This window comes from Urtica dioica, chromosome 9 (assembly GCF_054948205.1).
Source record: "Urtica dioica subsp. dioica isolate 48M chromosome 9, U.dioica_male_clone48M_v1_H2, whole genome shotgun sequence".
In the NCBI taxonomy this organism is placed as follows: Eukaryota; Viridiplantae; Streptophyta; class Magnoliopsida; order Rosales; family Urticaceae; genus Urtica; species Urtica dioica.
Genome location: NC_142764.1, coordinates 28,101,913 through 28,125,455, shown reverse-complemented (window position 1 = coordinate 28,125,455; position 23,543 = coordinate 28,101,913). Strand labels below are relative to the sequence as shown.

Sequence of the window (23,543 nt, the reverse complement as noted above, 5' to 3'; positions counted from 1 at the left end):
ACTCAAAAACACGGGTTCAGGAAAATTTATCGAAAAACACCAAGAAGAAAAGAAAAAAAAGAAAAAAAAAGCAAGAACATCAGACAAGAAGAACTAATAATCCCCACCATAGGAAGCAACCCTGTCGATAATGGAGGCCAACACAGTCTTGCACTCCTTCAACTTCCTAACACTCCCGTTGAGCTTCGACCGCTTTGTGGCCACAGCCGGAGACTCCTCCATGAGCCTCTCTATCCCACCGCCTTGAGGAGCCATGAGCGCCGTCACAATCTCAACCTCCAATTCCTCGTTCACGAGCCTCGACACGCTGCGCTGCAGGTGCAGAGCCATGCAATCCACGAGCCGTCGGATCACGATCTTCCAGTACGCGATCATTCTCATCCTCAGATCGTAAGCCTGGTCCAGAAGGTGAGGGTAGCTCCGGAGCTTCTCAACCTTGACCTCCCCGAGACCCCCAATCTTCACCTTGCTCGGCTTGTCCTCCTCGGTTATGCCCTTCATGAACTCCCCTTTGGCCGACATCAGCTTTGTCCACTCCACCAGAAACCCCGGGTCGCAAGTGTAGTCCGTCAGCTTCTCCATCTCGATGATCTCAAGCACTTGCTCCATCGACCGCTCCTTCATCTTCGCGATCAGGTTGTGCCCCGCGCGACGAGCTGACAGCTGGAGCTGGTAGTAGTCCTCCACGTGGCTCATCATCACCGTGATCGCCACTTCTCCGATGTAGTCCCAGAGCTTCTCCACGAACGCTATCGGAATGCTCGATATGCCTTTGACCTTGGTCTGCAAAATTGTGAGGAACGCGGAGCGGGGAAGGAAGTTTGGGAGGGAAATCTCCTTGGCCTCTTCCAAGTGTCGGATCTCCTCCATCAGGAAATCGTGGATCGGGTTGCTCTCCGAGCACTTGTTGAGCTCGTCGGAGTAGCGGTTCAGCATCTCCACCAGCCGGGCGGTGCAGTGCATGCGCTTTTCGTTCGGGTACTCGTCGAACAAGGATTTTTCGAAGCGACTCCTTCACGTTCCCTATTATTCTCATGAAGGCAGTCATCGCTTCAGCCACGTTCGCCATGTTCTTCGGCAGCATACCAAGCTCGGCGAGGTTGACGTTCAGCTTGTCGTTGATCTTCTTGACAATCTCGGGTAAATTCCGGGCTATGCTCGAGTCTTGAATCTGCACCAGCTTCTGGGCCAGCACAGGGATACCAACAATGGACTTGTCGATCTTCGACAGCGTCGGGTGGCTCGCGAAGAGGCTCGCCTCTTCCTTCCTCGCATCCTCGTACGACTCGTCGCCGATCCTGTTTCGGACACACACGTAGCCGAGTCCGATGTTGACGTCGTCGGAGGTGACCTTTTCCAGCAGCCCTTCCGGCGACTTGTCCGACTTGGTGACCACCGCAAGAGTCCTCTCTCCGGTCTTGTCAACGCTCTGCGACATCCGTATCGACTCGCACGTGGGAAAGTCAACGCTAGCAGACAGAACGTTGAGGATGATACTCTCCACCGGTTGGATATACTCCATTATGATGTCCCTGATTTGGTCGTAAATATTCTCCGGCTGTCCTTTCACCGGAACCCTGGTGATCCCGGGGAGATCAACCATGGTCAAGTCCGGAACGCCCTTCTTCTTGACCACAAGAGTCAAGGGCGTGTTGGAGATGCCCTTTCCGTTTCCGGCGATCTCATCGGTGGCGAGGTTGATGGCATTGGAGATATTATTTTCATCAGTATTAACGACCTTGCCGTTGAACTCAAGGTAGAGCTCGGTGTCCGGGCTGGGGTGGTGCTGGAGCCTCATGATGAGAGGGACACGTGTGCAGATTCCCTGGCCGCGGGGGAGGCTGATTCCGGCGAGGGACTCGAGGACGGAGGACTTGCCGGAGGACTGGTCGCCGACGACGACGATGGTCGGAAGCTGGATTCCTTCTTCCATCACCATCAGGTTGCGGAGCTTGTCGACGGCGTCGAGGAGTGGTCGGATTCGGTCGTTGAATGAGGACACGATCGGGGCGGTGGTGTCGATGGCTGGGACAACCGAAAGGGCGAGGGACGTATTTGACGAGGAGATTCCTGAACCGCCCATTTTCGTTCTTTTTCTTGGGAAACACGTATCTAATATGTGTGTAGTAGTGCAAGGATTGAGAGTGTGTGAATCGTATTGAAGATGGAGGAGTGTTTGTGATGTATATATATATACATGCTGAAAAATGACTGTTGATTAGCTAGCAGATTGGAGTATTATTGCGCATGCAATGGAGAGAGTAATGTTTTTTTTTTACGTGAAAGAATGGAAAAGAAAGAGACTCTATAACTCCAAGACCGCAATAACAGTTTTTGGAATTCGAAACAAGAGGTTTCTTGTATCAGCTTGAAAAAGAATGAGCCAATGAGGATATGTAGGGGCTTTTCAAATTCAATATCTCTCCACAACTTTATTGATATGAGCGTTATTTACTGAGAGGCCATAAGCAAGCACATTGATACTCATTTGAAGTGATACGTACGCTAGCTAGGTTGTGGACTTGTGGTTGTAAGTTGTAACTCGTATGTCAGTTGTTATTTTGCATGTCTTCATATAATTTATGATTGTTTAATGTTTTAGTTATTAGTTATTCCAATTACTTTGTCCAACTTCACTATATTTCACATAAACGGTTTTTATTATTGGAAAGACATTCATCATCCTGCGGGAGTTAATAATGACATTAAATTAAAACTTTAAACAATATCTATGAATAAGTTTTGATTAAATAAAATAATATTAGGGACCATTAGTTCAGTAGTTTAATAACCCTACCATTTTTTTTTATAAAATATGAAATTTTTTATTTTATTAAGAAAATAATCAGTCAAGCGCCGAAGTAAATTAAATTTCAAATAATTACCAAACTAGCTATTTACATGTTTAGATTGCTATATAGTCAACTTTTATTAAACATTTGGTAAATAGTCACAATGATTACGTGATAGCATGTGGATGATTTACGGTCTCCAAATTTGCCCTTCTGATTTCGTAAATAACCTTTAGTAAATATTTGGTAATTATTATCTTTATGGCTATTTAGCATATATTTACTAAATGTTGGCTAAATAGCAAACCATACATATAAATATGTCTATATAAATTAACTTAATTTATTTTGATCTGATTAAGTAAATTAAATTAACTGTGTTTTAGTTAATTTAAGTAAGTTATTTCGACATGATGTGCTATTTTCTTAATTATAAAATGAAATTTTGACTAAAATCTTAAATAAATTAAGGATTACAATAAATTTAAATTGTTATTAAAATGTCCAACAAATCTATTATGTAGTTTGTATTCTTGTAAATCGCTTAGATTTTAATATTACGAGTAAATCGCTTATCGCAAATATTTGCGAGTATTCTAGTAAAAAAGGATAACGAGTATCTAGAGGTAAACTTAGGGATGGTAAACTGGTACTACAAAAGTAACCCACAAAAATAAAGGGTAAATCAAATGATTTTGATTAGCAAATAAATGCAAAATGAATGCGGCCATGACAAACCGGGAACAAATTCCGTATCAAAAAATGAATAGTTTTTTCTCCTATCTTAAACACTAGGCCTATGCACGGTCCGGTCCGGTCCAAAACGGGCCAAAAAATCGGACCGGACTGTTCAAAACGGTCCAAAAAAACCCCAAATTGACCGGACCGTTTTGAATCGTGTAGACCGGACCGGACCGGACCGTTTTGAACCGTTTTACATAATTAAAATTAAAAAAAACCATTAATTTTCCACCAAAACAAAAACATATAGTCATGTATGGGAGGGAAATACAGGCACAAATGCCTAATTTGGCTAATTGGACATTAATTTAAATTTTTTTTTATTTTTTAATAAACCGGTCCGGTCCGGTTTAACGGTTTTTTTATAAAAAAAACCGGGCCGGACCGTTTGAAGTGAGTAGACCGGACCGGGGAAAAAAAACCGTTTTAAACCGGACCGGCGGTCTAAAAATCACCGGTCCGATCCGGTTTACGATTTTTACGATTTTTTTGCGCCGCCCTATTAAACACCTTATGTGTAAAGTTTCTAAATTTTATAATAAAAATACGATTCTAAGGATTATAAACTATATAACTTTTTATAAGTTTATACCATGATATAGTACATGATCCTGTTATATAAAAAGTTTAAAAAGGCATTCACAAAAGTTTAAGTACCCCTTAAACATATATGGGTGAAATTCTGCAAATATATATCTCGCAGAATTGGAATTGCGACCTTCAAACAGTCGAATCGGCGCAATCGCGGGACTCGTCGATGTTTGAGATTATTTTCGGAGGAAGATCGTCACAGTTAATCCGATTAACTATTATAGTTAATACGCATAATTGGACTTGAGACTTTCGAACGGTCGGATCGATGCCACCGCAAGACTTAGCGATGTTCGAAATCGTTTTTAAAAGAGGTTCGTTATAGTTAATCAGATTAACTATGACAAATTGTCGGATTAACTGTCGCCGAAGTGGACTTGCAAAAGTGAATAAGTCAGGAAACACATATCCATCCATGGTGGTTCCGCCTCAGTCGCTCTCCATCGGCGTAGAGCACAATCAGAGACGATGCTAGGTCGTCTCTCTCTCCCTCCTTCGCGTCTTCGCCTAAACTCTAGCCGAGACCAAAGACCTTCTCGTCGAAATCCGCCGAAAAAGAACTAGCAGATTCTTCTCTCGATCTCATCGGAGAAGAACTAAATCTGCCTCTCTCGGTCATCCTTCCTCCAGCGGTGGCAGCGAAGGAGGAGGATTTTCTTCTGTCGGATCGACTTCGTCGAGGAAGATCTACGTCAGAAATGTCCCGACATACACGAACATTGTGAGATTTATTAGGGACTTCTTCATAAAAAAAATATTTTTGGATGCGCATTATTGAGAAATGTCGGTTATTTTCTTAAATAAATTAATAATTTTAGCAGAACCTAGTTTCTTATTAACAATATTCGAAACGATAAGACAACTGAGCTTAAGAAACCGTCAAAACGCAAGAGTTTCTACATTAAGTATGTGAATCAAAAGATTACGTACAGTATAGATTCTCAAGAATCCATGCAAAAACTAACGCGTCACACTCACATCAACGTCCACATCGAAAGATATTATCCCAGTCCTGCCTGTGCTGAGCTGAGACCTACGACTGTACGATAGATAATAAACTTGTCCTACTCTCTCTCTCTCTCTCTCTCCATACTTAAGCATTGAACAATAATCATTAGGTAATATAGAAGATATCGAGGTTTATCGATCGATCCAGAAAACGACACATCTGCTCAAATGGCCGGTGAGCTTCTCACAGAGCTATCAATTTTTTTTATTATTTTTTTATCAATCTCTCTCTCTCTCTGAGACCTACGACTGTAAGACAGATAACAACTTGTCCTACTCTCTCATTCCGAATACAGTCATTAAATCTCCTCCCTCTCTCTCTCACATAAAAAATGCAGTCTTTTGCTTTCTCACGGGGTTACTTTGTCAAACTCGTCAAACGAAAAGGGATAAAAAAATTCTTTGATGCGTTATAATCATTTTGACAAGTTTGAATGACAAGGAAATAAATAACGGGTAATCAAATTGCGATTTTCGGAATTGATATAGGTTCATCCAGACAAATGGTATTGGCTTAATGGTAGCCGTCCATCTATCCGCGTGTAAGCGGCTTAATGGCTACCATTAAGCCATTAAATGCGGTAGTGGCTACCATTAAGCCAATGTCAGCGGAAGGGTACCGATTCACATTTGTCAGTAGTCCCAAATTATACCGTTATGCAGTATTCTATTGATTTGTAACGTTAAAAAATTGTAAGAATGAATTTCAGCCATTGAAAATATAATTTAATTTAATTTTTTTATTTCTTAACGGCTTAATGGTAGCCGTTAAGCACTTCCGTTAGCTACCGCTACCGTTAAGCTAACGGTAGCAATTAATGGCTTAACGGTAGTACCGCTACCATTAAACCGGTGGTAAAGCCTTAACAGCTAAATGGTAGCCAATGGTGGCCGTTTGTACACCATGAATATAGGTAAATCAGTGTTGGGTGATATACGGATCTCCGTCCCGAAGAGAAATTGATATTTGCCTTTGTCATCGCATGCCACATGTTGAAATCTGATTCATTGCTTTGGAACGCTTATGTCAGCGAGTAATTGATGAAGAGAGTTCTTTTTGAGCTGATTTGTGGGTCCAATTGCTTGCACAACCTTCCTCCAAGCTGTACTTTCCAATCCTGGAGGTGCAATAATATGCAAATAAATAATGAGAATGGAAAGTGATGAGGCCATGCACGTGGAAGGAAATTCACGTAAATGAGATATCAAATGTAATTGTTGATTCGTAGTACTTTCTTTTCTTCTTTCTCTCCATTAATTCTACACATGAAGATATATCAATTAAATACTTGTAGAGTTAATAAAAATATATTTTCTAATAAATATTACAGTTAAAATCAAGAAAATATTTAAATAAAAAATGTGTGAATTTAAATATCAACAATTTCTTTCAATCTCTGTAACATATAATCATTACTCTCGCCAGTCGCCACCACGCAAAATACTCTGCTTAAGTACTGTCTACTCACAGAAAAAAAAAAATACTCTCTTTTCTCTCTCACTATACGATATACATCTCTACTTCTATATATACATCATCAAACGCTCTAGCTCTAGTTAAAAGGCTCTACTATCTCAGGATTCACCATCTCTCTCTTCTTACATTACTTACTCTCTTTTCCGAAGAAAATAAGAGAAAAACGACAATGGGCGGCTCAAGAGCTCATTCCTCGTCTAACAAGAAGCAAATCGTCCAAACTCATGAAGAAGCTCTCGCTCTTACGGTTGTCCCAACCAACGCCACCATCGCCCCGATCGTGTCCTCATTCAACGACCGAATCCGACCACTCCTCGACGCCGTCGACAAGCTCCGCAACCTGATGGTTATGGAGGAAGGAATCCAGCTTCCGACCATCGTCGTCGTCGGCGACCAGTCCTCCGGCAAGTCCTCCGTCCTCGAGTCCCTCGCCGGAATCAGCCTCCCCCGAGGGCAGGGGATCTGTACTCGTGTCCCTCTCATCATGAGGCTCCAGCATCACCCCAGCCCGGACCCACACTACTACAAATACAGTTTTCCGGTGCGGATCACTTGGGTGCGACTATTCGCACCTAAAAGTCGCACCAAAAAGACTTTTAGGTGCGACTAGTCGGACCCAAAACTCAATTAAGCGCTTGAAAATTTTCGCGAATTTTTTTGAATTTGGGTGCGACTAGTCGCACCCAAAAGTGTGTTAAGACTATTGGGTGCGACTAGTCGCACCCAATACTTTCTCCAGAGTAATAGGTGCGACAAAGTCGCACCCAAAAGTCCAAAACATTTGTCTAAAAAATTAGCGGGATTTTGTTCCCTCCTATGTCACTTCTAAAATTTCTGCGTGAAAGGAAAAAAAAAAGAAGAAAAGAAAAGAAAAGAAAAGAAAGAAGAGAGAAGGGAAAAAAAGAAAGAAAGAGAGAGAGAGAGCCGAGAGAAGGAGAGAGAGGAAGAGAGAGCGAGAGAGCGAGATAGAGGAAGAGAGCGAGAGAGTGAGACAGATTCGAGCTCGCGGAGGAAGAGGATTGCCTCGGACACTCAGTTCGAAACTCTCGAAACAGTCCGAACGAACGCGCCATCTCCTCCGCCTCCGCGCGACCCAAACGAGCCTCTCCTCCGCGCCATCTCCTCCGAGCACCGCACTCCGCAGCACAGAGCGTCCGAGTCCGACCGGCGACCGAGCCCTACTAAATCAAGGTGAGGAAAATTAGGGATTTGAAATATTCAGTGGATTTGAAAATTAGGGATTTCAGGATTTGAAAATTAGCTCCTTGTGCGTGCGCTCCGACCGAGATGAGCCACGACGGCCACGAGTCACCGGAGCACGCCAACCATGAGTCACCCCCGGGAAAAGGACGAGAGAGCACCGGGAGGCGGCGGCTCCGAAGCCGACGGTGACGGTCGATGTCTCTACATCAAGAGTCGAAACAACACCGCTCGCTGATACTACCAAGTACGAGAGTCAAGAGAAGAAAGAGGTGAAGAGAGAGGCCAATCAATTTTGTAAGCGCTGCCATTCGTTTGTGTTCTAACTTACCTACTGATTAAGAGTTTTATGATGCGTAGGGAATGGAAGTTACTAGCTTGAATCTATGGTGTTTGTGAGCTTTGTCTTCGGTTGTTAGGTTTATATTTTTGTTATTTTATTTCTGTTAGGCCTGAAATCGCTAATCTGTGCACTGGGGCTTCTATACGATTTTTTTAGCAACTTTCGTTGTTTTAGAAGAAATACAAATTTTATCAATGATATTGATATATTGTTTTGGAGAAACTACTATCAATTTTCCTTTTAAGTATACTCTTCCCCTTTAAATTTTCAACTTTTTTTATTGCAGCTTTTGTCGATGTTTCGCCAGAAGAAACGAAAGAAGAGAGTCCTTTCGCGAGCAGTGTAAATGATGCCGAGGAGACTAGTTCATCCTCAAGTGGCCAACCTTCAGAAGGAGTAAGAAATTGCGACGTGGATATTTATTTCATTTTTGGTTTTTTAGATTACTTCAACCAAATTGTATGTGCATTTACTAGGCCTCTCAGAATGGAGCTACCCAGGGTGTTAATTCTTTTACTGGATCACAAACTACTAGTAAGTACAACTTTGTTTTCTTCTTATGGCTCATACTTATCTTCTTTCAATTAAGTTCTGTGTGTTGGGAAAAATAATAATAATAAAAAATCTGACAATTGGGTTTAGGGTAAATCTAGCTATCCCTGGAAATTTTAATCTTTCGAATAGCGGGTTCTTACATGTATATTGATTATTGTGAGTGCTATGTCATATTTTAGGGTAGATGCTTATTTTTCAGTTCTAATTTTATTTATTTATCATTAATGATCAAATAAAACCAAGAAATCGCAGGTGTTCAATGTACAACTAAATATCGGGAAAATTATAGATCTTTAGAGAATCTGTTAAACGAATAAATCTTTAGAGAACTTATTTCTAGTTTAAAGCCATAAGGTATAGGGTACATTCTTATATATTTTTTGTTCTCTTTTGGTTCTGTGGGCTTTCGTCCCTTAGTAGTCGGGCCGGTTGTTGGTTTAGCGTTCTGTCTCCTTTTCTTAGGGTTTTTTTGCTCCACTGGTGATGTAAAAAGCACTTGTAACATGGCTTATGCCATTTTTATTTTGATATAAAATACATATTTAGTTATCTTTAATTTATTTTATTTTATTTATCACCTTGGTGTTCGGGTAAAACCCGGCTAAATCCGACGGGAGACTACCCCGGTGGCGCAAATTGTTGCGTCTAGGGGGTATCAAACTAGGTACTGATAAGGTACCAAGAATTGCCCTTAATACTTAATCAACCCCTTGGAATTGAGGATACATTCATACTTTAAAGCCAAAGGTGTCTTTTTCATACATTATCATTACTCCAGTATTGACATCATTGATTATTGGTCAGTTTGATATTGATGATGGATTCCTGCTTTTAGATTCCGCTCTGATCCTTTGCAGGCTTGATGTTGGCTAGATTAAGCTTATAATCCACTTTGCTTGTAGTTTTAAGTTATGGAGCTGAAATGCAATGCAATCCAGAGTCCAGATCACATGAAGTTTTTTTTGTTTTGTTTTGTTAAGCATTGCTATTTTCCAGAATAAGAAATTGTCACTTGTATTCTTTTTTGGCCCCTTTTGATTTTCCTTTCATAGTATCAAACTGTGATTCTAAAGATAACCATCTTTATTTCTGTGTAGGTAAAGGAAGTGGCATGTCAGTAGAAGCTTTGGAGAAGATGATGGAAGATCCAACTGTACAAAAGATCCAACTGTACAAAAGATGGTTTACCCGTAATATTTCTTTGGATTTGTTTCTGTGTGTTTTAATAGAATCACTTCATTCGTCTGTAGTATAAAAATTATATTTGTAGACGCTTTTGCTTCTTCAATCAGAGTAATATGTATAGACTTGTTGCTTGGACTTTTACTTATTTATTTTCTGATGAGGCTTTCATTTTAATAAATATATCTCGAATTATATGCTTTGTGTGTTTAATTACTCAAAGTTTGAGGCTGAATGTATTAAATTGCTTTTATAAATAAATTAAGAATTGAAGTCACTTTTAAATCAGGTGACAACTAAAGTATGTTTTTCCAAAGATTTAAAGTCACTTTATAATAGAGTGACGTCTAAAGCACTATTTTTTTGTCATGGAGGGAAAGTATTGGGTGCGACAAAGTCGCACCGAATGCTATTTTACCCGCCTTTTCCACGGATTTTGGTGACATTTTAGGTGCGACTTTAGGTGCGGAAAGTCGCACCTAAATGTCGCACCCGGAAATCATGACTTTTGGGTGCGACTTTTCGCACCCAAGACTTTTAGGTACGGACTATCGGGTGCGGAAAAGTCGCACCCAAAGTCGCACCTAATGATATCTTTGGGTGCGAAAATTGACTTTTGGGTGCGAAAAAAGTCGCACCCAAAGGTCTTTTTTGTACTAGTGCCAGAGCTCGTACTTGAGTTCAACGGCAAGTTCGTCCACACCGACGAGAGCAACATCTCCCAGGCCATCAACCAAGCCACCGACGAGATCGCCGGCAACGGGAAGGGCATCTCCAACACTCCATTGACCCTGGTCGTGAAGAAGAAGGGCGTTCCAGACTTGACAATGGTCGATCTCCCTGGAATCACCAGAGTTCCGGTGCATGGACAGCCAGAAAATATCTATGATCAGATAAGAGACACCATAATGCAGTACATCAAGCCAGAGGAAAGCATCATCCTCAACGTTCTGTCTGCGAGCGTTGACTTTTCGACGTGTGAGTCGATACGGATGTCGCAGAGTGTGGACAAGACCGGCGAGAGGACTCTGGCGGTGGTCACCAAGTCGGACAAGTCGCCGGAAGGGCTGCTGGAAAAAGTCACCTCCGACGACGTCAACATCGGACTCGGCTACGTGTGTGTCCGAAACAGGATCGGCGACGAGTCGTACGAGGATGCGAGGAAGGAAGAGGCGAGCCTCTTCGCGAGCCACCCGATGCTGTCGAAGATCGACAAGTCCATTGTCGGTATACCGGTTCTGGCCCAGAAGCTGGTGCAGATTCAAGCCTCGAGCATAGCCCGGAACTTGCCCGAGATTGTCAAGAAGATCAACGACAAGTTGAACGTCAACCTCGCCGAGCTCGGCAAGCTTCCGAAGAACATGACGAACGCGGCGGAGCTGATGACGGCGTTCATGAGAATCATAGGAAGCGTGAAGGAGTCGCTTCGGAAGATCCTTTTGCGAGGAGAGTTCGACGAGTACCCGAACGACAAGCGCATGCACTGCACCGCCCGGCTGGTGGAGATGCTGAACCGCTTCTCCGACGAGCTCAGCAAGTGCCCGGAGAGCGACCCGATCCACGATTTCCTGATGGAGGAGATCCGACACTTGGAAGAAGCCAAAGAGATTTCCCTCCCCAACTTCCTTCCCCGCTCCGCTTTCCTCACGGTTATGCAGGCCAAGGTCAACGGCGTATCAAGCGTTCCGATAGCGTTCGTCGAGAAGCTCTGGGACTACATAGAAGAAGTGGTGATCGCTGTGGTGACGAGCCACGTGGAGGACTACCACCAGTTCCAGCTGTCGGCGCGCCGGGCGGGGCACAACCTGATCGAGAAGATGAAGCATCGGTCGATGGAGCGAGTGCTTGAGATCATCGAGATGGAGAAGCTGACGGACTACACTTGCGACCCGGGGTTTCTGGCGGAGTGGACAAAGCTGATGTTGGCCAAAGAGGAGTTCATGAAGGGCATTAACGATTATTACAAGCCGAGCAAAGTGAAGGTGGGTGATCTCGGGGAGGTCGAGGTTGGGGATCTGCGGAACTACCCGCACCTTCTGGACCAAGCTTTCGACCTCAGGATGAGGATGATTGCGTAGTGGAAGATCGTGCTCCGGCGGCTCGTGGACGGGATGGCTCTGCACCTCCAACACAGCGTGTCGAAGCTGTTGAACGAGGAATTGGAGGTCGAGATCGTGACGGCGATCATGGCTCCTCAGGGCGGTGGAATCGAGAGGCTCATGGAAGAGTCTCCGTCTGTGGCAGCCAAGCGCTCGAAGCTCAGCGGGAGTGTCAGGAAGCTCAAAGAGTGCAAGACTGTCTTGGCCACAATCATGGACAGGGTTGCTTATGGTAATGAATAGTTTGTTGGTTTCTGTTCTTCTTCTACGGTTTGGTGTCTTTTTTTTTAATTTCTGTTTGTCTGGTGTGTTTTGGAAGTATGTATGTCTTTCTTTCTGGTTTTTGGTCAAGTCTAAGTTACGGAGTCTAAGTTGAAGAAGTTTCATGTGTTTAACATTTGGTCTTGCTCTTTTGTAATTTCAAGGTTCCTGTTTTTCAATTTGTATAAGAGACGTTATAATTATGATATTTTGATTTTCTGTTGCTCTACCTTCTTCTTTATAACCCATGGAGTCTGGTGAGATTTGGCCAACGGTGAAGATTAAAGTGCGTCTATGATACGGCCCGGGATTTGGATCTCGTAACGGGAGCAATTGTGATTATATCTTTAGAGTAAAAAAACGCAAGCTCCACCGAAATTTGGTTGGAGGTTGATTTTTTATTGAATGAAAAGACCTATTTATAGATAGGTCACTTACAACCCTATTCCTACTTTCCAAATAAAAGCATTTAATTAAATAAATTCGTAATAATAAAATACGTAATTTAAAAACCCACTTCCTTAACTTAAAACTTAAACTTCTTAATTTAAAACCTTTAATTTTCCCAAACTAAAATCCCTTAATAGTAGATACGTATCAGTCTAACATCATAAAAAATTGTTGTTCGAATTCGATCTCTGCAAAGTGAAGCTTCACCGTGTAAGTACCGTTCTCGACCCATGCAGCCATGTACAGCTCTCCCAAATCGCCAGGCTGTTGGTTTTTCATTTATGTTTTCGTCTTCTTTGTCGTGATCATTCAGATTATCTCCGGTGCGGCTAAAATCCTATTACCCACCGCGGATCATGTGTTAATCTAATTTACTTGGGTCCTTTCAAGCAAATTAAGTCACTTCATTATTACTTCTAGAAATTGAAGACAAGAAAATCATCAAAAGAAGAAGATAGTAACCCCCTACACTTCTCTAGCTTTTCGGTAGAAGGACATTGAATCGCATCAAAGCAGGACTTGTTTTGATCTGAAGATGGACTTTGCTTGGACTGCAAGGACTTAAGGAATTACGTGGATGAGTATGAAGGAAAAATAAAATAATAAGACTTTCAGATGTGTTAGAGACAAGTTTTGTAAAAATTTAAAAAGTGATGCCACACGTCAACAAAATTACGGTGGAAGCTCAGCGAAAAAAGTGGTTATTATTCAGCTGGGAAAGATCTGAATGGAGGCATAGGATCTTGCATAGATAGTCAACCATGTATTTTATGTTACATAATAATTCACTCTTGTGAAGAATTGTTTTCAGACTCAAAGTGTTGTACAAGGCATTTCTGTTTTATGTTTTAAACGTTACAGTGGCTTTTTTTGTAAATAGAATTATTATGCCTTGTGTTTATAAAAGGCAGGTTCTATACGCTACGTAACGGTAACGTTTCATTATCAGTTTTGGGAAACTGGGGAAATTGACCCGAACTTGGGAGGCAAATTCAACAATGAAGAGGCTGAGAGGGTGATCAAAACAGCACTTTTATGCACCAATGCGTCGCCGCTTTTGAGGCCAACAATGTCTGAAGCCATTGATATGCTCACTCAGAAACTACTATCAACATACTCAGAACAGCAACGTTGAGTCTTTCTCGGGTTCGAGAAAATCGACAATGGCCTCCTCTGGCATCTGTGGTGAAGCATCTTCTGATCGTGATCTCTACAAGACGAACCCCGATTCCTTGACCATTTCTGGTAATGATCTCTACCCAGTCGGTCTCGATTCCACAGTTAACACTAGCGACATTTTGACCTTGATCTCGGTTGATAGTTCTTCAACTTTCCGTTAGGATTTAAAAAAGAGAACAAAAACCTAAAAAGCTTGTTTAAGCAACATTTGCAGAACAAATTTAGATATTATTTTTAAAGCTTATTTTAGCGCTTTTTTTATGTAAGCAATTACGTAGTCGAGTATCACAGCTGTACCGTGTGAATGGTGGAAAAATAAAACGCTCTCAAGTTTTCTTACCCTTTTTCACCGGAGAGCAATAAAATATAAACAACATCATTGATTGCTGGTTTCTGATACATAATGAAAAACGGAAAACCTTTTTTTTAGTATCAAAATAGAAATAAGAGGTAGTAAAACAAAGAGCTTCAGCTTCTAGTCCATAACTTGACTTCAAACTCAGAAACACCGGCTCAGGAAAATTTATCGAAAAACACCAACAAGAAAAAAAAAAAAAAAAAAAAGAAAAAAAAGCAAGAACATCAGACAAGAAGAACTAATAATCCCCACCATAGGAAGCAACCCTGTCGATAATGCCAACACAGTGTTGCACTCCATCAAAGGAAAGAAATATCAGCACCATATAGTAAGATCTCCCAAACAAAGGTACATATTGGTTCCACCTTACTCTACGGTATTACATAGCGTAACCGATCAAAATATCCATTAAACAAAGCAAAAGTAACATAAACTAAAACTTAGATAACAGTACGACTTGTAACTTGTAAGTCAAGGCAAGCAGAGCATCAATATAAAAACAACACACAAAAGCACTATTGTACTTGTAATGTATAAATTTTTGTAATGCTCGATTTGTGAATTTGAATAAAATAGACGAGTTTTATTTTAAATCAAATTTTTGTTGCATATGAGACATCCTTAAATTTTAAATATCTTGAAAAAAAAAAGATAATATTTAAGGTCGACGAAATTTCGGAATAAGGATATTCGAGTAAACTCGATATTATTTTTCGAATAAAATTATTCGGTACATACTCGGAGATTTAAAAATCTCGAGAGTAAAAATAAATTCCGAAATTTCTTAAATATATTCAAGGTAACGGGAATTAATGAGAATTTTCTCGGTTTATTTTTCAAGAATATTTGTTAATTAATTAAGGACGAAATTGAAAGAAAAACTTACAGAGGGGTTAAGGGGAGAATGATGTGTCAAAAAGTTGATGGGTCACCTGTTCACGTGTGGCGTGACGTGGGAGTGCCACGTGGCCTTCTTATCCCTCCCTTCCTCTGTCTTTCTCGGCCACCTCATCCTCTCTCCCTCTCTCTTTCTTTCTTTCGATCCTTATCACCTGCGAAAAAAAAAAAAAAAAATCTACCTTGGTTAGTCATCGCCGATCCTTATCACCATCAGCACCCGACCTCATCTCTCCCTCCTTTCTTTCCTTCTCCTTCGCGCGCTATCACCGAGCTCCTCCCCTACCGCGCGCTCCAGCCGAGGAAGAAGCGTCGTCGCCGTGAGCCGCCGTGACGCCGGACCAATGGGAAACCACCGGGAAAAGGGCGAGGAAGCACCGGGAACGAGAAATTCCGCGGTTTGAGGTGAGGAATCCTTCTTCTCGGATTGGATTTTGAATCTAGGGTTTATGTCCATTTTTTGGGGTTTTGGAATTCATGACGATTTCTGCGGAATTGGCTGGTGATATTTGGTCTTTGGACTCGATTAGTGATTATTATGATTTGAATTTGAGGATTGATTTCGGATTTCTTGATTATGGTTTGATTTTGGCCGAATTTGTGATGAACTAGGGTTTGAAGATGTAATTTTGGGGCTTTTTGATTCTGTGGGTTGTATGATGTTTCTGAAACGTGTTATAGCTCTTTTAGTGTTCGGATTTTGATTGACAAGCTTCGTTTTGAATTATGATAATTTTTGGACGAATTTTGGTTGATTTATTGCCTTGGCCGTGTGGTTTTGATGAATATTTTTATTTGAATTCTGGATCCTGAGTTTAATTGTTGTTGAGGCTGTGATGATGTGTATGAGATGCTGAATATTCTGGTTTGAATTGTGGGTTCGGCCGTGTGAAGCTGTTTTGGGCCGAAAATCTTGTCTTGGCCGAGTGTTTGTTTTGGCCGTGTGAAATGCTTTGGCCGGTTATGTGTTGTAACGTTAATCTGAGCCTTGGGAAAATGTTTCTGTGATCGTTATTGTTTTAGAACAGTTTTGGTTAACTTGGATTCATGTTGGGTTTGCTTGATTTGATTGGGTTCGGGTTTTGGGTCGAGATGTCGGATTTTGAATTTCGGAAATTTATGTGAGTTTGGAATCATGAAATTGACTCGTTATCGGATTCCACGACTTGATTACAGATTTAGACGGATGAGCGGGAACCAGTAGAGTCGAAGGCAGCGAAGCCGGAATTTGAAGTTTTCGAGAAAGAGTTATCGAAGTTAAAGCTCGATTAACTCGTGAGTGTGTTAATCGCTTATAGCGTTTAAATACTCTTGAAATTGATTATGTAATGTATTTCTTATTTAAATAAATAACTTATGATTATTTATTTAAAAACGTTTTAGAATTTAATTTAATTATTCGCTTTCGAATTCTCGGTTATTTTGATTCGGGTTAACTAATTTATTTAAGACTCATAATTATATTGTTGGATTTTATTTAGTATCATTTCCGATACGAAATTACGCGAGTCTTAAATAAGTTTGACTTCCGAAAAACTTGAGAATAATGAATTAAATTCTCGAATTCCGAACCGAGTCGAATTTAATCCCGAAAAATGAACCTTATCTTCTTCAAGTTCTTTCGAATCCAATAACTAACGGACTTCCAACCTCGGATGCTAGTTCTTTCGACGTTTTGATAAGTGTCAAGTATCTCGAAGAACGTGAAGAGCAAGACATCGCCGGAAGTCGTCGAGCTTTCTGTAGAACTATTTCGGGTAAGTGATGAGATATTACCAAAGGGATAATCCTGTTTGTTTGTGCATTTATTTGTTAGTAAACAAGAGTAGGTAAAAGCCCTAAAATGAATAAACTTGAAAATTAAGGCTTCGGCCATTCTTGCTTGAAAATTTTAGTTCGGGTACGCCCGTTAGGTTCAAACGCTAATTTGAACAGCCACGTTTGCAATGTGTATAGTTATTTTTTCTCTTCTAACTCTAGGAAGTAGGTTAGAATCGAGATGACGGAAGAGTAAGCGACTCTTATATTCAATCGGGAGTAAAGGTTCGAAAGTCACATTTCGAGCTTTCAGCTTAAAATATTTAACGAACTTCAAAGGGAAACAATAAGTTCTTTCGGGATTTATCCCGTTACGCTCTTCCGTATATAAGTTTAACGTGTACGATGCTAGCTGCAGAGTACCCAAATTTTAACTAAACTAGTGTCGGTGGTACTCACAAGTCAACGACTTGTGCCTAACGGGCCATGCCAGTCTGTGCGTCGAGTACTCGAACCAATGGGTGAAGGTCGCGCATCGCGAGCTCATTGCTAGCTGGAAACCTCGACTGGAGCGGCCTTGAGCAAATGACTCTCGAATTCAATCGAGAGTAAAGGGTTCGAAATTCACATTTCGAGCTTTAAGCTTAAAATATTTAACGAGCTCAGAGCTCAAAAGGAAACAATAAGTTCTTTCGGGATTTATCCTGTTACGCTCTTCCGTATATAAGTTTAATGTGTACAATGCTAGCTGCAGAGTACCTAAATTTTAACTAAACTAGTGTCGGTGGTACTCACAAGTCAACGACTTATGCCTAACGGGCCATGCTGGTCCGTGCGCCGAGTACTCGAAGCAATGGGTGAAGGTCGCGCATCGCGAGCTCATTGCTAGCTTGAAACCTAGATAAGAGCGACCTTGAGCGCCCCGGGGCGCAGTGGGTGAAGGTCGCGACTCGCGAGCTCACTGTGCCGGAGACCAGCGGCGCTGACGTCACGACGAGAAAGTACCACTAGTGGATCCCAGACAAGTGTTAAAACTTAGATCAGCTGATGACTGCTGCTCGAAGTCTGAAGCTGGTCTCTGGTCGGACCAGGGGTTATAGCAGTGATGAGTGTATAACCTTACGGGACGGCAAGTGTTTTTTAGGATGCGCACTCATTAGTCACTTTTAGGTGATAACTGCATCATGCATTCTTGTACGATTGTTCGCACGTCATATGTTCTACATTAGACTGTTTTTCTTTTCTATGTTAGACTCCCGTTTACTGAGTCATTCGAATCATAGTTCTATATCACTTGGTAATGTAGATAAGGGCAAGGCGGCAATGTAAGCAGCGAGAAGGAAAATCGAGACGGGACGGGTATCTCTTGACCTACGGGCTATGGGTTCTGACTCGGGAAGTAATCTTCTATATAATATTTTGTATAATATCGACTCTTTCTAGAATAATAACCCGTGTATATGAGTACAATCGGGAGAGATTTTTTATAACCACTTTTGTATTAAACGTTTCCGCACTTTAAATAATGTTGTATTTTGTTTATTATATATTTAATAGATTATATATTCGCCTTGAGTATTTTTATTTAAATATTATTGCTTATATGATGACATTCTCGTGACACGTGATGTTGGTTCCGACGAGTCGCGGCTTGCGGGGGAGGTGACGACGCTCGTGGGTCGTGACAATACTAGACCACTAACTCTCATAAATCCCCGATGTGGGTTGCAACCTTGTCCATGATGGTGGCCAAGATAGTCCTACAGTCCCTGAGCTTCTTGACACTTGCGTTGAGCTTCGAGCGCTTGGCCGCCACGGACGGCGATTCCTCCATCAGCCTCTCGATCCCGCCCCCGTGAGGAGCCATGATCTCCGTCACGATCTCCACCTCCAAGTCCTTGTTCACGAGCCTCGATACGCTGAGCTTGAGGTGCAGAGCCATGCAATCCACGAGCCGTCGGATCACGATCTTCCAGTACGCGATCTTCCAGTACGCGATCAGCCACCGTCACATTCTCATCCTCAGATCGTAAGCCTGGTCCAGAAGGTGAGGGTGGTTCCGGAGCTTCTCAACCTCGACTTCCCCGAGATCAGCCACCGTCACCTTCAGCGGCTTATCGTACTTGATGACGTTTAAGCCCTTCATGAACTCGTCCTTGGCTGACATCAGCTTTGTCCACTCCGCCAGAAACCCCGGGTCGCAAGTGTAGCCAGTCAGCTTCTCCATTTCGATAATCTCAAGCACTTGCTCCATCGACCGATCCCTCATCTTCGTAATCAAGTTGTGCCCCGCGCGACGGACTGACAGCTGGAGCTGGTAGTAGTCCCCCACGTGGCTCATTATCACTGTGATCACCACTTCTTCGATGTAGTCCCACAGCTTCTCCACGAACGCGATAGGAATGCCTGATATCCCTTTCACCTTGGTCTGCAAAATTGTGAGGAAAACGGAGTGGGGAAGGAAGTTGGGAAGGGAAATCTCTTTGGCCTCTTCCAAGTGTCGGATCTCCTCCATCAGGAAGTCGTGGATCGGGTCGCTCTCCGGGCACTTGTTAAGCTTGTCGGAGTATTGGTTAAGCATCTCTACCAGTCGGGCGGTGCAATGCATGCGCTTGTCGTTTGGGTACTCGTCGAACTCTACTCGCACAAGGATCTTTCTTAGAGACTCTTTCACACTCCCTATGATCCTCATGAATGACGTCATAGCCTCAGCCACGTTCGCCATGTTCTTCGGCAGCTTGTCGAGCTCCGACAGGTTGACGTTCAACTTCTCGTTAATGTTCTTCTCGATCTTCGGCAAGTTTCGGGCTATGCTCGAGGCTTGGATCTGCATCAGCTTCTGGGCCAGAACAGGGATACCAACAATGGACTTGTCGATCTTCGATAGCATCGGGTGGCTCGTGAAGAGACTTGCCTCTTCCTTTCTCGCATCCTCGTACGACTCGTCGCCGATCCTGTTTCGGACACACACGTAGCCGAGTCCGATGTTGACAACGTCGGAGGTGACCTTTTCTAGTAGCCCTTCCGGTGACTTGTCCGACTTGGTGACCACCGCAAGAGTCCTCTCACCAGTCTTGTCAACGCTCTGCGACATCCGAATCGATTCGCACGTCGGAAAATCAACGCTCGCCGAAAGAACGTTGAGGATGATACTCTCCTCCGGCTTGATATACTCCATTATGATGTCCCTGATTTGGTCGTAAATGTTCTCCGGCTGTCCTTTCACTGGAACCCTGGTGATCCCAGGGAGATCAACCATGGTCAAGTCCGGAACGCCTTTCTTCTTGACCACAAGAGTCAATGGCGTGTTGGAGATGCCCTTTCCGTTTCCGGCGATCTCGTTAGTGGCGAGGTTGATGGCGTCGGAGATGTTCTTCTCGTCGGTGTGGACGGTCTTGCCGTTGTACTCGAGGAAGAGCTCTGGGTCCGAGTTGGAGTGGTGTTGGAGCCTCATGATTAGAGGGACACGTGTGCAGATTCCCTGGCCGCGGGGGAGGCTGATTTCGGCGAGGGATTCGAGGACGGAAGACTTGCCGGAGGACTGGTCGCCAACGACAACGATGGTCGGAAGCTGGATTCCTTCTTCTATAACCATCAGGTTGCGAAGCTTGTCAATGGCGTCGAGGAGTGGACGGATTCTGTCGTTAAACGACGACACGATTGGGGCGATGGTGTCGGGTTTGACCACCGCAAGTACTTTGACCTCAACCATTTGCTTCTTCGAGGCGGAATCAGCTCTTGAACCGTATATTTTGTTTTTCATTTCTCTCTGAAACTAATGTGGAGCGCGTGAGGGTTTGGGAGAGATTAGGAAGAAGATAAATGGTGGCGAATCGTATCGAATAAGAGTGTTTGCTGTGTATATATGCTATAAATAAAGTGCTATAGTATATAGTACTATAATGTTATAATACACAGAGAGAGATGGATGATATTACGTGACATAGATGATAAGAAAATGAATCTGTAAATTGTGATTTGAAAATCGAAATGGAAGGTTTTTATAAGAGAGAGAGAGAGAGAGAGAGAGAGAGAGAGAGAGAGAGAGAGAGAGAGATGGATTATATTACGTGACATAGATGATAAGAAAGGAATCTGCAAATTGTGATTCGAAATCGAAATGGAAGGTTTTTAAGAGAAAGAGAGAGAGATAGAGATTGATGATATTACGTGACAGAGATGATAAGAAAGGAATCTGCAAATTGTTATTCGAAAATTGAAATAAAAGGTTTTTAAGAGAGAGAAAGAGAGATGGATGATATTATGTGACAGAGATGATAAGAATCTGCAAATTGTGATTCGAAAATCGAAATGGAAGGTTTTTAAGAGAGAGAAATGGATGATATTACGTGACAGAGATGATAAGAAAGGAATCTGCAAATTGTGATTCGAAAATCGAAATGGAAGGTTTTTAAATCATTATGGAATCGAGATCTTATAGAATCATCACGAGGGCTTGGTTAGGGTTTTATTTAATTAGTTTGGAAAACCTTGTAGTTCCGTTCCAGGGGTAGTAGTTTTTTTTTTTTTTTTTTTTTTGGTAGCGGACTGGACTATATGCTTGTTTGTAATGACGATGTGTGTGAAATTTTTTCGAGAAAGAAGTGCATTTAGTACTTTATAGTTTATACAGAAAGATAGTGTAATGGTTAGTTGGGAAGTATATCTAATAGGTCTTACCTTAGCGTAGTAGTGGAGAATATCTTTTTATATGTACGGTGACGAGCATAATGGCCGCGCGTTGCCGCGGGATTAGTACCGATGCATTTTTGTAATGATAATTATACATATAATTTACTATTTTCTAGCCATAGTAACTTGTAGTCAAAACATTATAGAAATACATAAAATGTAATAACATATTAAGTTTAAGTTGTATTTATTATATAGATATAATTCAGAACAAAAAAAAAAGGTGGTTTATTTTACGTAATACGGACAAAAGGTGAATTGGATTCTTGAAATGTTCATGTAAATCGTCAATATAACTGAGATCACTTGAAAAAAAAATAAAAAATAATATGGGTTAAAATTCTTTCAAACCCCATCCTTTACTTAATTAACAAACACTAAGGTATGCAGGCCCAAAATTTGACATCACTTACTGTGGCCCAAGTCCATGACCCTTTTACCACAGACAAAAGATAAATGATTTTTCCTTTACGTTTGTTTAGTAGTTCTAGGTGATAAACATAAAGCTCAAACACATTTCCCAGTAAAGTATACCCATTCTTTTTCCTCTCTCGCCGTTTTCCCGTGTTCCTTTTATTCTTCGGTGGTGCGTCAAAATAATGAGGAAGAAAAGAGGAAATTCATTGTATTTATATATTTATCTACCCCACGTCGCTCATGAATCTTTCTCTTCTTCAAGGTTAGCTTTTTTGTTTTCTTCCTATTTTGAGTTTTTTTTATCCTCTTCTCTCTCTCTCTCTCTCTCTCTCAGAAAATAGGGTTTTTATTTTCCATGATTGACGGTTGTGAGATATCTTTGTTTTAGGAGTTGCTAGGGTTCATGAATCTTGGGGTCTACATATTATGGGACGGTGATAGTCCCGATAACGGCAAGTGATGGAATGGAATTAAGACAAAATACTTTAAAATAGATTAGGGTTTCAGAATTGTGATTATTAAAAAATTGGGCTTTCTTCTTATCTGTTCATTGCATGTTCTAATACTAAGTAGTAATATACTAATTTCAGTTGATTTCGAGGATTAGGGATTTATTTATAATTAATTTTTTGGGTTTGTGTAAAGCTTTTTGCCGGTAATGCTTAGTTTGGAGATCAAAGTTTAGATTATGAGGACCGGTTGTTTAATAGATTCGGAGTTGAAAATTTGTTTTCGTCTTTAAATCTCATAATAAGTTCTGATTCAAAAAATAAAAAAATGTTTATAATCTATGTTCTTCAAAGCTTATTATCTCTTTGATTTTGGTCGAATCCATATTCTGAAACATCTCTCATTTATTAGGTCCGCCGTAGTCTGCTGGAATAAATTCTCCATTATCAATGGCCCTGCTATTTCTGGTTTCCAGTTTTGGGGGTTTAGAAGTAATGGATATTGGATACATTGTTCTGGCTACTTCTCCTTTGTTGTTTTAAATTGTTTATTGTATGTGCAGAGCGAAGGGAAAGAGAAGAACGATATGAGAGAATGATTTAGAGAGGAGGAGAGAATCTTGGATTGAATGGTTGTGATTTTTTTTTTGGTAATCTGGAGGGGATTTTGGTGAATTATATATAACAAAAAAAGTTCCAGAAATATCTGGGCTACGTTTGAGCAGAAGATAGAAGAATGCTCTGGAGAAGTCTAGACACTTACTCGATGACAACCGTTGTAAATTAAATATTTGTATAGGATTTTATTACGCTCATGGCAGACTTGGTTAAAAGAATTATTTCGAGACTGTTCTGGAGTTTTTCAATCAGAATGGCAAGTAGTGTAATAATGACACGTTTAAAGGGCATTTTCGTAATTAAACTGTAGACTTAACAGTAATATGAGTCTGGGTGAATAGTAATTTCGGGTTCTTCTTTATATATATATAATAATGTGACACATATATTTGGGGAAATTACAAAAATAATTGTTTTTAAGTTTATCATTAAAAAATCGTCACTATTTTAAGTCCTAAAACAGCTATTTCCGTAGC

At 41.4% G+C, this 23,543-nt stretch overlaps 3 long non-coding RNA genes and 3 pseudogenes across 4 annotated transcripts; 4 read left to right on the top strand and 2 right to left on the bottom strand.

Moving 5' to 3' along the window:
• Positions 1 to 93: 93 nt before the first annotated feature.
• Positions 94 to 2,221, bottom strand: LOC149386516 (dynamin-related protein 4C-like; annotated as a pseudogene).
• Positions 2,222 to 6,726: 4,505 nt separating this feature from the next.
• LOC149386514 (dynamin-related protein 4C-like) lies at positions 6,727 to 12,271 on the top strand (annotated as a pseudogene).
• LOC149386515 (uncharacterized) lies at positions 7,412 to 7,949 on the top strand. Its single transcript, XR_016301147.1, has 2 exons — positions 7,412 to 7,800; positions 7,848 to 7,949. It is a non-coding gene; the product is annotated as an uncharacterized LOC149386515 (long non-coding RNA).
• A 2,861-nt stretch (positions 12,272 to 15,132) lies between the features above and the next one.
• LOC149386513 (uncharacterized) lies at positions 15,133 to 16,547 on the top strand. The gene is made up of 2 exons (XR_016301146.1): positions 15,133 to 15,538; positions 16,310 to 16,547. It is a non-coding gene; the product is annotated as an uncharacterized LOC149386513 (long non-coding RNA).
• Positions 16,548 to 18,222: 1,675 nt separating this feature from the next.
• LOC149386512 (dynamin-related protein 4C pseudogene) lies at positions 18,223 to 20,860 on the bottom strand (annotated as a pseudogene).
• A 969-nt stretch (positions 20,861 to 21,829) lies between these two features.
• On the top strand, positions 21,830 to 23,327 carry LOC149386511 (uncharacterized). 2 transcript variants are annotated; one of them, XR_016301389.1, is made up of 2 exons: positions 21,830 to 22,262; positions 23,013 to 23,327. It is a non-coding gene; the product is annotated as an uncharacterized LOC149386511 (long non-coding RNA). The 2 variants fall into 2 exon arrangements; XR_016301390.1 differs by having other exon boundaries at positions 22,862 to 23,327.
• The last annotated feature ends 216 nt before the right edge of the window (positions 23,328 to 23,543 follow it).